We start from the raw sequence: 12,798 nt of genomic DNA on the forward strand, positions 1-12,798 counted from the left end.
TCTACCACGACGGTATAGGCCAACATAGACAAACTGTTGGGATCGAATCGTTGTTCCTTTTCATTTTTCTCAATTCTTTTCTTATACTTAATGATGCGATCCTTTTTCTTGACATTATCGAAGTTCAGGTCAGTTAATTTCCATTCTACAAGAACAGGATTTATTCCACTTGAAAAGTGTATTGCCACTTTGCACGCGGTTAAGTCGAACGATTTAAGGATACATAGAATTCTGGCTTCCAACGAAAATTGAAGACGAGGTTCAACAAAAATAATATTAAATATAAATCCATCAAACTTCAAATAGCAGCAGGGCCACTTGGACTGATAAAGATAGTCATATTTAGACATGTGATTGTCTGCGCAGTTATCCTTAGACCATTTTTGTGTATTTTCATCTGCTTCGACGTAAATATCGATGTCTGTATAAGAAGACGTCCGACCTAAGAGAAACGCTGCACATCCCCCAGCCATGAAAGTTCTGGACGACCGAAATTTTTGATGTAACAAACTTTCAACTGTTTGAATGATACGACGTTTTTCTTCATTCAGTGAAGATATATCAAGATTGCGAGAAATGAAACTTGTGTTTTTTAATGAGAACATATCTGATGTGTGAACTGTACTCACATGCTTACAAAAGTTACTTTTATATACCAAATATCAAAAAATTGCTGAATTGCAATTCACACGGAAATAGTTTGAAGAATTGCTGAATTGCAATAAATTATTAAATGACCATATATGGACATGAAAAAACTGCTGATTTGACATTTCACCCTCCTACTTCATTGCAATCAATCTTTAAATGACCATATATGGACATGTAAAACTGCTGATTTGACATTTCACCCTTCTTCGCCATTTATTTTCTGCATATTCTGCATTATTTTTCCTATATATTTTGCATAGGAACTCGTAATTGTTTGTCTTAATTCTGTGTCTGTTAGTGTTAAGTGCTAATTGTTGAAAAAAAAAAAAAATGAAGTATTCCTTGAGTCTCAAGAAACCAAAAATTAACATCCTCCAGGATGTAGTGATACAGGTAGGTTTTTTATTTTTGATTAATTTAAAAAAAAAATGTTTTTATATTCATAAAATGTAGAAATGTTTATAAGTATTTATTTTATTTTCAGCCGCCTTTGCCCAAACTGCGTAGACTTGCAGATCTACCTGAGGAAGAAATTGAAAAACTAAAAACAAAAAGTGAGGACGCCTCCACTTCCGCTGTGGAAGACTCCCAGACACCTTCCCAGCTAGATATATCAGGGCTGGAGGAGCCGTGCGTCTCTATGACGCCCTCACTGTTTGAGGGGTTAGAGGCGCACGGAAAAAGCTTGTCTTTCCTTCGTAATGTTTACGGAGTTACGGAGGAAGACGAACAGAGGCAGAGAGAGCAGCAAGAGCAGCAGGAGCAGGAGCAGGAGCAGCAGCAACAGCAGCAGGAGGAGCAGCAACAACCGGTCCGCAAATCACCATCACCACCGACGTCTCAACCAACACCTGCCCCTGATACACCTCATCCTGCTGCACCTGATGATTCGGGTGATGAATTCGAAGACGAAGACAATGCATCTACATTATTGTATAATTTTAAGTGGAAGTGTAGGGCAGCGCAGGACAGACATAATACGCGACAAAGGGAACTAGTGCAAAAACAAAAAAAGTGCAAAAAAAACATTAAAAAATTAGCAAATCAAATTGCAACTCTCCAAAGACAGTTAGTGGAAGAACAAAGTGAATTGCGGGGTGCAGAAAACGAAATGAAAAAAAGTATTCAAAAATCCGACAAATTAAAGAAACTATATGTAAAAATAAAATGTATATAATCTCATAGTGTCAGTAGTAGTGTTAGTAGCGTTAAAAGTGTTGAAATGTTTTAGTAGTAGAATTAGTAGTGATAGTGGTGCTTGTATTGTAATAGTAATATTTATATATCAATAAATAATATAAGTATTTTATTTCGCTTGTTTTTTTTTTTTTTTTTTAAGTGTTGCATGTTGGGCAGTATATATCCAAATCAATGGTTTTGCCAAACAATATCCTGTAGCATTTTCGCTAAAATTTTTGGAACCACTATAATCGTCAATAATGGTGTAATTAGGTGACTTGCAGCGGCTTTTGTTTCTTAAGACAAATTCTTGTTTATACTGTAGTGGGATCGATGTATCGATAATATCAGGAATATTGTGACAAACCATACACGAGCATTTCTTAAACAAAAGTCCATGTTCTCCTTGGGAATGGTATCGCTGTTAGTATTTAGAGAGGTAGCTTGTAGAGATGGTAAGTTCTGGTAGGGTGGTACAAATTAACGAGTAGAGACAGACAAAAACAAAAAATTATTTTTGTTTATTTTTGCCGAACACAGCGTTATAAAAATTTATTGATGTCTTGTCGAGCATCAAGTCATCCTTCAACGATGGAACGTACGTCCCACTGGCGTCGTCGTCCCAATTTTCGAGTGATGTTACTTTTGGGGGTTCAGAATTGAACCATTTTGATGGTTGAGATGGTATCGGTGGTGATGCTTTGGGAAGTGCAGCTTCGCGGAGCTGTCGCTCCCTTTCCCAAGCCTCCCTATGACACCTAAATATATGCCTCTGGAGTCTCCCCTCTAGCATTCGATGGCTCCTATCGTATGGGCAAACTATAAAATCCTCTAAACAAAACAAAAAAAATATATGAAATTTACATACTGTAATAAAAATATAACCTTACCCATGTCCCTAGATATCTATTGGTTAATTCTCTTGATACTAGTTAATCAGTTATAATCACATCTTTCATATAGTCTTGAATTTATATACGAAATTAATCCCTTCTTTTACTCTTTTTCCCTCTCTAATTTTTATTTCAAGTTGACGATTCAGTTGTTTTTCTCTTATCGAAAATGCAAGAGTTTCACTAATTCAGAAAGATTTAGCAACTACGATTTAATACAACAACAAGTTATTTAATACGTTTTAAATTATTTGTCCAGCAGCACGATATGACTCATCATGATCCACCACCACAGCATAGGCTAACATATACAAATTTAGAAGTAGTAGAAGTATCAATATATATATATATATCTTTTTTTTAATAGTGCTTTTTGATGGTTTTTTGTTGGTTTTTGATAGTTTTTTGGTTTTTTATTTGTTTTTGATGTTTTTCTTTTTTTTTTATTGATTTTTTTATTGATTTTTGATGGCTGTTTATAGGTTTTCGTTTTTTTTTTTTAATGATCTTTTGTTGTTTTCATATAAAATTCAACAAAAAGCGGTTTTTGGTTAACTGGAATTTTTTTTTTTACTGTCTTAGTATATTTAGTTGTGATGGTAGTAGTCATATAACAATAAATATAAAGAATAACCTATTTCGCTTTTTTTTTTTTTTTTTTTTTTTTTTTTTTAAGTGTTGCATGTTGGGCTTATTCGAATCCTTTTTCGATGGTCTTTTTTTCGACCTGAAAAAAGTTTTACGTAGCGACCTCGAAAAAACTAAAAATGGCTCCTGTATCAAGGTTGACGTGGACAGAATCGATTTTTTTGAACAAACTTATGCGTTCGTTCCAGAAGAAGGTTTTGATGTATGCAACCGATATTCTATTTCTTACCATTTGGACACTAGAAACTTTTGCCCTTTTCTCCCTTATTTTCAACTTTTTTCAAAATTTTTTTTGTTCAACATATGCCTTAATTTTTTTAGCATTTCCCCGTTCCCCTGAGCCGACATGCTACCTCTTACCGCTTACGAACTATGACGTTTTTTCGTTATTACTACTAAACGGTAGCAAAAAATATTTATTTTGCTAAGTGGACCTATAGACTGTTCACTCAGAAATATTTTGGTACAAAAATATATTTTTTAAGTTTTACCGTTTGGGCGCCACAAACTTTTGCCCTTTTCACAGTCATGTCAAAAGTTAGCGAAAAACCGTCGACGGCTGTCGATATTATTTGTTTTTGTCAATCTTTTTTGCTCTATACACGAACCTCCTATCTCTTACCATTTTCGAGTAACAAAAATTTTTTCTATTTAAACGGTAGATACACCTATGAGTCATAATCATTTTTACACACGATTAGATAGTACTTCATGAATATGCATTTGATTTTGTGGAAAAACAAACTTTTCAAAATTTGGATTTTTTTTTTGAGATTTTTTTTGTTTTAATTTTTCTTTGGATTCTTTGAATTTTTTAAATTTTTTTTTTCACCAAAACTTCTAATTTACTTTCCTACTGCTCAAGGAAAACTTTTTTTCGAATTTTGACAACCTTTTTTGACAAAAATTGTTGCGCCCCAAACTCAAATTTTCACATATTTAATTATATGGGCCTATCGATTATTCATCCGAAAATAATTTGACACAAAAAACAAATTTTTAACTAATTCCGTTTGGTCACCACAAACTTTTGCCCTTTTCTCCGAAATGCTAAACTCAAACTAAAAACCATCGACACAGGTGCATGTGTTTCGTATTTTAGGAACTTTTTTGTTCTTTGCACGAACCTCATATCTCTTACCGTCTTCGAGTAAAACATTTTTTTTTATATTTAAACAATTATTGCACCTCTAACCCACATTTATTTTTACACAAATGTGTCATTAGTTTATAGGGATGCATTTTTACTTTTTTTTTTAACAAACTTTCTGCCCTTTGGCACCCTCAAGCGATAATTCTTTTTTCTAATATTTCCGAATACGTCCCTGTCTATTGAGAAAAAGCGTCCAGTTCCGTAAGAATTTGCTGAAACAGCATCGCGTTATTTAATTCTGTGTTGTAATAATGACGGGCGGCGTGTTTCGGTTTATGAATTTTACCGTGAAAGATTTGGGAAAAAGGTGGTTTTGTTGCACTAAATGGTGACTTCTGTGATGTGTGCGTGTATATGAATGTTTTCGAGGGACAACGGATAATTTAATTGCCTGTTTTCAATGTCGTAAGCAAACATTTTTTAATTTTAAACAACACACACTCGCCTTCCGACATTTTATTCTAATAATCACGGACGTTGTTTTGCATAATTATTTTTACGTTGAACTGATTGTAACGTACGAGATTTCGAGTGCAAAGAAACTTAAATCGGCGGAAAGTTGCTGATGAACATTTATTTAAAGAAAATAACTGGAATTTTGTCGGAACAAACACGGCTTTTATTCGTTGCGGTTATTCGCAATTAAATAATTTTATATGAGACTGGGGAAAATAATACACCAAACGAAATAAACAATATTTATTATAATTTTAATTACAACTTAAGATTACACAAACAAGTTCGTACTTTATACATTTTAAGCAACTAATAAGTTTTAAATTTAAATCTAATTCAGGACGCAGTGGTTTAACTGCAATGTGCACAGCTATTTAACTATTTTCTTTGCTGAATAATTTTCAATTCTGAATCCAATTTTTCGATTGTTTCTCTAAATTTTCGTTTCTCCTCCATCATTTTTTCGATTAAGGGCTTTATTTGCAATTCGAAACGTTCCACATTCATTTGAAATCTTTTAACATCGTATAACCAAGTATTAATTCGGCTTTCTTTATCATTTATTAAGAAAATAACCGGAACTTTGTCGAAACAAACACGTCTGTTATTCATGACGGTTTGCAATCAAATATTTTTTACATGAGACTGGGGAAAATAATACACCGAACGAATTAAATAATATTTATTATAATTTCTATTACAACTTAAGATTGTTCAATTTAGTCCTTATTTCATACATTTTAATTGCTTCTTTTAAATAACTAATTCGTTTTAAATGTAATTCTAATCTACGATGAAGCAGTCTAACTGCACTTGATTTGTTTTCCACATGAACCAATGCCTTCTTCATTCTTCGATAAATTCGATATTGATGGTTCGACCGATCGGACCTCTATTTACCAAGTACAATTTCAAGCCGTTCACGATCTTCTGGTTCAGATCGCTGATCACTGAGTCGGTGAATTTTTCGGTAAATCTCTGTGGAAGTATCGTTCTAGACTCTTCAAGTTGCACAAATATCTTGTCACCGTACTTTGTAGACAGTTTACTAAAATTTTTTGTTAAAAATTTTTTATTTTCTTCTAAAGTTTTCGCACTCACAAAAGCTTGCAAGTGAGACTCTTTATTCAAGGTAGAAATGAAAGATGACATTTCTAAGTGTTAAATAATTGAATTCAAAAAACTAATTAATTCTTACACACGAATCCATCGACTTTTATACAAGTATAAAACGGAAGTGGGGATGCGAGATTGCGTCCGAGATCCCTCCCCGACCTAAACGAAAAGAGGGGATAGATCTCGAGATGAACGAGGGCAATAAACGACCAAGGTCGAGCAACGACTAGGTCAATGATCGCCCGATGAAAAGTAATGGGGGAGCTGGACCAGCTGGCAAGGTCAGCCACGTGCACCGACAAGCTCGACAACAAATGAAAGGTCAATGACCGCTCGATGAAAAGTAATGGGGGAGCTGGACCAGTTTGACCTCATTTGACCTGGTCTAGAACCCCCACTATATAACTACTCACGTTTCACTGCGGACGTAAACGTCACGGGTAAAGTATATTTATTACATACAGGATGTTACTGAAATGCACGTAAAAGAAAATTGAGTGTTCTGTGAATTCTAAGGATTGAAACAAACCTTGGGTTTATGGTCAAAATTATACAAAGGAAAATTGATCTCTTATCTGTCCCCTATAAGTACAAGAAAGTGTTACGATGATCGGTAATTGATGAAAATTGGGTAAAACTCAACAATTTATTTATCAGTAGTACTAATTTACACAACTAAGTATACAGCGATTATGTACAGAATAATTCCGACTCGAGGGGAATGAATTTAACTAGACTCTATTTTTCCCACTCTACTCGTTGACTGAGACTGCCTCGTTCCCGAAGGTGGCCTCTATTTAAACCCATACATTCCTCTGGATGGTTCGCGAACGCAGCTTCGAGGATTTTCTGGACTCCGCACTTTATGCGCACTAACGGAGCGCCACACACTAGAACGGACTACAATCATCACCAGAAAAATATTTAAAAAATTCTAAGGCACTTATTTTTTGATCTACTGGTCTTTAAAGACGGCATTTACAAAGAATATCAATAAAAAATCTATGCATTTGATGTTCTTTAAAGTTACCTTAAGCCATACGTATTATCACAAAAAAAAACAAGATTACTCACTGAGAACAACTACAGATGAGGCTAAAACAATATCTTTTGGCAAAACGTTTCATTCATCAAACACTCTGTTAGTTATGAAGCTCTGTCTTACAGTGGTGCGAAATTTGTCTTTGAGCAGTTTAAGTGGATGAAGAAGTGAAAGATCGTTGCTCAACGCCTGGTATACAGTTATAAGGTCGCCCCTTTTACGTCTTTCAGTTACCTCCGGAAAATTAAAATCTCCGAAAATGTAAACTTTATCATATTACCTTCTAGTTATATCAATATCTGATCTTTAAAAATAAAGAATCTATAGGGTCCTTAAAATCCTTGAAATTAGCTGTAGACCAACAGTGGCAACACTGCAAGGTAATGATCTACTTTCCTTTGTCGGGGTGCTTTACCATGGTAATGATATTGAACAAACAATAGAAACAGAATAACGAAATGGCTATATAGAAATTTTAAAAATCGTTGGATCGGGCGAAGGGTACCACAGCATTGGCCGGCTAGTTCGTCAGACTTATTAAACCCGTTAGATTTTTTCTTCTGGGGTACTATGAAGGTTAGAGTGTATGAGTATGACACTCTACCAGTAAATGAGGAAGCCTGTAGCAACTGTGGAAATATTGGAAAATGTGCAACAGAGTAATCGAAGATGTACAGCTTGAATAAATAACCAGGGTTGTAATTTAGAACATTTGTTGTAATTATTAATGTACCGACTTAATCTTAATTGTTTTCTAGTTCCACTATATTCCTATTGTTTGTTTTATCGTATTAAAAGTCATTTTGATATTTGTTAAATGTTGAAACAATTACCTATTATTATCAGCTTTCGAAAATTCAATGTTAAAACATTCCAACAGCGATGTCACATTTCCGTATATTGAAAGCTTTATAAACCTAGGATTAATACAAATAGAATTTTTTACATGATTTTCCTTTATTCACTATAATGTGCGCCATTGTTTGGTGCCGCGTTAGTGCGCCATTTTTGATACACGGTGTATACAATAGAGGGGAGTGGTATTTTAATCACGGGTAACTAGAGCACAAATTTAAAAGACTAACCACTATAATGGATGCTATTATGTGACAGATAAATCTAGTGCAATGTTACAATAGCTATTTGTGCAATAAGATAGGAAAAGTGACATTTTTCCACATTCTAGACATGAGATTTTTGATGGAGACGAAGTCGAGATCAAAAACATGTCGTGAATGTGGAAAAACACTTTTCCTATCAAATTGCACACAAGATTTTGTAAAATTAGGTGAAAAAACTCTTCATTATAAATTTAATTGAATGATAAAGTATCAAGTCCCTTTTAATGCAATAAATTTGTTGTTATGGAAAATACAAACAAACAACGCAACATTTTGCAATTTTTCAACGTTTGAAGTGTTTTGGGTGTTTCTTGAGGTAAAAATGTTGGAAGATGATGTTGCATCAGTATCTTTTGATGTTGAAGAGTCAGCCAAACTGGCACGCAATTCACTATTGCCCGAGAAATCAAAGAAAAAATATAAAAAGGCGTACACGGAGAAATGGTGTTTGATATTGTTTTGTTTTATTTTTCCACTCTAGTTAGGAAAAATTTCACTTTTCCAAATGTGGAAAACTAGAACAATTAACAACCGAATTTTATAAATTTATTTAATACGTCTGTGGTGAAGGGGTGGTAATAACAATTTTTACTTGATGTGGAAAAAAGCCATACATGAAAAACAACAATAAAAAATTTGCATGCAAAAAACATGTGATTAAATGTGTAAAATACTGTCACTGTTTGTATTTCATTTAAAAACGAAAACACAGTAAACGATAAAGAAGGTGCTGATTTATGACAACCTAATTTTATGGCTTGTTTTTCTATCGCTATCACCTATCAATGGAACTCAACGAAAACTATTCCTATGCAAATTTAAGCTATTCAAAGACAAAGCTTGGCCTCGAGTCATACTGATTTGGAATACAAATTAAGGATGATACTGAGCGGGAAATCGAAGAGTGCAATTTTTTGCTGAGCAAAGGTACATGCGTGTTATCGGCCAAAGGTCGGGAGCTGTGAATAAATACACGAACACGTTTATAGAATATGCTGTTTCATGATATCAGTATTTGTTTGTTAGCTTTTATTTACAGATCTATAGAAGTAAACATGTTTAAAAGATATACCGGGTGGATTAACTCTCCGCTACAATCTTAACAATCAACTGGTGTGTCTGGGGAAAAATAGTAAAAAAATTCCTTCTTACACTTTGGCAGAGTTATAATGATTTTAAAATTGGTCCTTTTGCTCCGTTTAACAACTACACAGTCATTATTACAATAACTAGTAATAAAACTTTTAGTTAATATTTCTCGCGCCAATGATGATGTTTAATTACCATTTCAGTTAGAATCAGAAGAGTTATTATCCATTCACGATCTTTATATAGTAAAGTAGGCTTTGATATTTTTTCTTTAAGTTGGATAAACTGATTTGATGATTTAGTTTTCTGTCTGTCAGTAGTCTGATTGACATTTGCTTTGAGTTGGATTGCCACTTTTCTACTTCATTTATTAGATCAGAATTATTAGACGTAATTTACTCTTTTGGCATATTCTAGGGAACAGTTGGAATTTAAAAAGGGGGGGCGAACCACATTATACAAAATTCTTAAGTCAATGGGTTATAAGCACAGGGAAGTAAATGGTCGCAAAATTCTATGTGTACAAAAACATGTCGTTGCAGCCAAAATTACTTTTTTGAGAACATATTTACAGTTTCTAAATTCTTGTGAAAATTTGACTTGTATTTAGATGAAACATGGATCTATCAAAATGGTTCGTCCATTCGTCGCTGGGTGCACGATACTGATCTAAAAAACAATCCCACCAAAATTAAAAGTGAGGATCAAGGTTTACTATTCTCCACGCGGGTTGTTCAACGGGGTTCTAGGATGGTTGTAATATTTTTTTAAATTAAAAAGATAATGATAGAGACTATCATAAAACGATGGACAATTTTTCAAAATTGGGTGGTTACTCAACTCATTCCTGCTTTGGCAAAGTTGAATCAAAAACGTGTGGTGGTTTTAGAGAATGCACCGTATCATTCGGTTCAGTTGGATAAATCACGTAGACGAGACATTAAGAGAAAGTGGCCATGAAGTTCTTAGATTACCTCCGTACCATTGTCAATATAATCCAATTGAAATGGTGTGGGGATTTTGTAAGAACTATTACAACAAGCAGATAAATTCTCAACCTTCATTAAAAAATAGGGTGGAGAATTTATGACTTGAGGCGCTTTCTAAATGTACTCCAAGCATGAGGCAAAATTTTTGTAAACATTGTGAAAAACTTATTTTGGCAGATTGGGAAAAAAATATGGGAAATCTTTCGTACGAATCTATACCTCCTTTCATTATTTCGCTAGGTGAATCTGATTCAGAATCTAAATTTGAAAATGACGGTTAATATGATACAGATTTTCTTAGCGAAATAATGGAAATGGAGTATGAATTGTAGCTTGTCGGGGGGTGATATTTTTACGCATCTTTCGTTCTAAATTTATCAAGGTAGCATGTGAAAAACTACCTGACGTACAACAAAATAAGTTTAATTTTAGTTAGATCATCCACGTTGTTACTTTGCACCAAATTTTAAGCATTTTCATTTTTTTTTGTAACTCTTCATGGACCTGGAGAAGGCGTATAGTAACGTTCTTATTAATAAGCGTTTGGAAGTACTTAGTAAAAGCAAATAAAGAGCACTTACGTAAGCATTAGTAATAGCTATATAGATAAATCATTCAATTTAAGGCCGGAAAAATATTTCAGAAGAGCTAAACCCATCAACGCACTAGTTGTTGTCTTTTTGTTGAAATTAATTATTTTATACATCTAGTAGTTAGTATGTTTGTGGGTGAGTGAGAGGACCAGGCAGAAATGAGAAATAAAATAATGGCGGTGTAGTCTTGATATTGAAGGTATTGAAAGAAAAGTCTGTGAGGGTCCGTCATTTTAATATTAGTATGTAAATTGTCAGGAATGTTTCTTTAGTAACAAGCGCCTTTTTTTGTTCAATAAAGAAACCCAAAGAAAACATTGTCTGACTTGAAATAGTAAGAAAGCTTAACAGGTTATGGGCCCAGAGACGCTGGACAAGTCAGATAAGCAATAAATGTCAGTTAAATCAGTTCAGCCTCTGTTATTGTTGTCAAGTCTTGAGTGTCAGAAACGTTGTCGAACTCAGCAGAGTGTAGTCCAGTAGGAAACAACCAAGTCGCCTTCAGTCGAGACCTGCTCAGCAAAACCATCATTTGTCAGCAGCATAACGTAAAAACGTCATTGCAAAATGGACACAACAAAGTCGAATATTGAAATGTTGTCGGAAGATCAAAATGGTGAAGTAGATTATGAAGCCTCGCGTTTTAAAATTATTTTAATTTTAAAGTCGAAGAAATGTTTTGATTGTGTAATTGGTGCAGAGCCAAAACCATCCGATGATCCAAACCAAAAATAAGTAAAAGAGTGGTTAGATAAAGACGTAGAGGCTCAGACAATTATTGGCTTAAATGTTAGTAAGAAAATTGCGAAACACATCATGTGTTGTAAAACGTCGCAACAAATGTTCGAAAAGTTAGAGAATTTGTATGGCAAAAAGTCAGATTATGAAATTGAAGGTCTGCAGCGAAAATTTTTCGGCTTTTTGTTTGACAGCACAAAATCAGCTATTGAAAACTGCAATGAGATACAACAACTAGCTCAAGATCTCAGTGCACAGGATGGAAACGACTCTGAACAGTGGGCAATGACTCGAATGCTCACCATATTGCCACAACGTCTCTACCATTTTCGCACATCATGGGACAATGTCACTGGAAATCAGACAACCATCTCAAACCTGATTGAGAAGTTGAGATTAGAAGAGGACAGAATTAAAGCAGCTGAAGGATCAAGTGAACCTACAAGCAACAACGCACTCGTGATGCAGCACAAGAAGAGAAGCCAACAAGACAATCAAAAACTAAACAAGCAAGGTGGAAGTGCTACCAGCATTTGTTTCAAATGTGGACAGAAGGGACACATAAAGAAGTACTGCAGAAACAAACCTTGTGGAAAGTATTTGGTCTACTGTAAAGAAAATTACCCCTGTCATCTCTGTGGTCAAATAGGTCATTTTGCCAAGGAGTGCCCTAAGAAGAATGATGACAAATTGGATAATGAGAGGTCGGAAAGGAATGAGAGAAGATTCGGAGGTCGTTCGAACAAACTTTATGTAGCCGTCGGTTTGTCGAGTACTGAGCTGCCAAAACAACAACGAGTAGAAGATGTCAATGCTAACTGGTACCAAGACAGTGGAGCCACTCAACATATGACTTTCAACAAAAGCTGGTTTGTGAATTTAAGACAACTGAAGCAACCTGTAACAGTCATTATGGGAGACTCAAATCAACTCAAGGCCTCAGCGGTTGGAGACATAGAACTTGAAGCCTACAATGGTAACAACTGGAGACTAGTCATTCTGGAAGACGTGCTCTATGTACCAGGTTTGAACTTTAACTTGATTTCACTCAGTCAAGTGATGGACAGAGGACACATTGAGACGTGCAACAAAGATGTATCAATTATCAAGTCAAGTGACAACCAAACTGT

The 12,798-nt window shown here is 34.6% G+C and overlaps 2 protein-coding genes across 2 annotated transcripts in view; one reads left to right on the top strand and one right to left on the bottom strand.

Moving 5' to 3' along the window:
* The window catches only part of LOC135123483 (enoyl-CoA hydratase, mitochondrial), a 30,608-nt gene that overhangs the window by 12,854 nt on the left and 4,956 nt on the right, over window positions 1–12,798 (bottom strand). The gene's annotated exons all lie outside the window — the stretch shown is intronic.
* LOC135123481 (fatty acyl-CoA reductase wat-like) overlaps window positions 4,757–12,798 on the top strand; it is a 35,004-nt gene continuing 26,962 nt past the window's right edge. Inside the window, exon 1 of the mRNA XM_064048151.1 lies at window positions 4,757–4,929. The gene's annotated coding sequence lies outside the window, so the exon portion shown is untranslated. The remainder of the gene's footprint in view (window positions 4,930–12,798) is intronic.

This window comes from Zophobas morio, unplaced genomic scaffold, assembly GCF_036711695.1.
Source record: "Zophobas morio isolate AGI-343-1 ecotype UQ-CSIRO unplaced genomic scaffold, CSIRO_AGI_Zmor_V1 ptg000006l, whole genome shotgun sequence".
Lineage (NCBI taxonomy): Eukaryota > Metazoa > Arthropoda > Insecta > Coleoptera > Tenebrionidae > Zophobas > Zophobas morio.